General features: G+C 39.0%; 1 non-coding gene across 1 annotated transcript; it reads left to right on the forward strand.

Annotated features, from left to right (window-relative positions):
• The first annotated feature begins 1085 nt into the window (after positions 1 to 1085).
• Positions 1086 to 1194, forward strand: LOC136506218 (small nucleolar RNA R71). The gene has a single exon (XR_010771441.1). It is a non-coding gene; the product is annotated as a small nucleolar RNA R71 (small nucleolar RNA).
• The last annotated feature ends 869 nt before the right edge of the window (positions 1195 to 2063 follow it).

The following is a 2063-nucleotide window of genomic DNA, read 5'->3' on the forward strand; positions in this document are numbered from 1 at the left end:
CTCCACCTATTTCTAAAACCACAAAGTCTACGGGAACATATGATTGTCCCACTTGAATAATAGTGTCTTCAAGAACTCCCTTGGGATAACAGAGTGACTGATCTACAAGTTGTAAACGCATATTTGTGTACAACATAGTATCTCCATTAATTTGATCATAAATTACCTTAGGCATGATGTTGACACTTGCTCTAAAGTCACAGATAGTTTCTTGAAAAATGTGAGGTCCAATGGCGATGGGGATGATAGGTCTCCTTGGATCGCTCTTCTTTTCTGGTAAGGTATAGTTTATCCACCTTCCCATCGATGGTTGTATATAGTAATATGCTACATTGTGAATATCGACAAGATTTGCAGTTTCTAGATCTTCTAGTTGCCCAGGAATCTTACCTTTGTCAGACGGAGGAACAGTAGCAGACAACTGAGCTATTTCTGATTCTATCATTTTATTAAAGCTATGGTGGTGTTTAATGGCAAAAGCAAAGCTATCCATTCTATTATTTATGTTCTCTAGAATTTTATCATTGGTAGCTACCTTTCTAGATAATCCCTCCATAAGTTTGGATTGGCCAACAATTAATTCTCTCAAGGGTGGTTGATTGAAATTATTAAAATTATTACATTGATAGTTACCTTGGTAGTTTGGCTTTTGTTGCTGATTCCATCATTGATTCTGCTGAGGAGGAAAGTAGTTGCTGTTGTTGACAAAGTTCACATCCTCTTAGGTTTCAGGATAGCTGTTTCCTAAATGCCCAATGTTTCCACACACTTCACATGTTATTCAAGAATCATGAATATGCATGACTTCTTACTTCTCATTGGCTCAATCTTCAAGCTTCTTCATCAGTAGGTCCATCTTGGCAGATAGCATGTCTACCTCCTTGAGTTGATGCATACCTCCACCTAATTTGTGGGTTTGAACACGTTTTTCATTCTAGCCTTGATTGGAGGCCATCTTCTCAACAAGAGCTGTTGTAGCTGGTATGGTGAGTGATAGGAATGCACCTCTAGTAGCAGCAACCATAGTCTCATAGGTACTATTGGTCAACCCATGGTAGAAAGTCTACATGAGTATCCAATTCTCCAACCCATGATGAGGACATTTTGATATGTAATCTTGAAAGTGTTCCTATGCCTTAGGGACAGATTCATCATGTTGTTGATAAAAGCTTGAAATTCTCCCACACAGAGCATTGGTCTTGCCTATGGGAAAGAGCTTTGCTAGAAAGGCAGTGGATCAATTATCCCATGTAGTATTTCTATCTTTGTTGGTGTAGAACCATTGCTTTGCCTTCCCAAGAGTGAGAATGGGAAGAGGCGAAGTAATATGGCATCCTGGTTTACTCCTTTGATGGTGAAAGTGCTACAAATCTCTAGGAAGTGTTGGAGATGTGCACTCGCATCTTTATGTGCCTTTCCACAAAACTAGTTTTCTTGCACCATGTTGATGAGAGCTAGCTTGAGCTCGAATCCCTTGTCTCCAACATTGACTGTTGGTCCAGTATGGATGTTGGTCATAGTTGGCGTAGAGAAATCATAGAGAGTCCTATTAACCATGGCTTCAAATTCTGGTGTTAAGCTTCGCCCTATATGGTTGTCTTCTGACTTTAAAGCTGGAACTTTCTTGAGTTTAGCCCTAGCCCTTCTGATTAATGCTTTTGGATCTTCAACATAGTTTGTCGGAAGGTCAAAACCAGTCATACATTACCCTACATAAGATACACAAGTAGACAAAACAAGGGTAATCCTGCTTGACCAGGGGTCAATGGTTATCTCAATCACATCAATAAGTATAAGTTTATCAATAATTCCTTTGCCTAGCTACCTTCCCCGGCAACGGCGCCAAAAATGCTTGTTAACATTTCTTAGCATTGCCACTAAGAACAGAGTTTTAAATCTTGTCCCTAGAAATAGCACCAGAAATGCTTGTTGGTATTTATTAACGTGTCACTTGTATTTAAATAGCCACCTATTATAAATCTATCTCCTAATTTTACTATGTTGTCATCCCTAGTGATGATATCAGAGGTACTTGTTGGTACTACATAGCATTACTACTAGAA

Source organism: Miscanthus floridulus, chromosome 14 (assembly GCF_019320115.1).
Source record: "Miscanthus floridulus cultivar M001 chromosome 14, ASM1932011v1, whole genome shotgun sequence".
NCBI lineage: Eukaryota > Viridiplantae > Streptophyta > Magnoliopsida > Poales > Poaceae > Miscanthus > Miscanthus floridulus.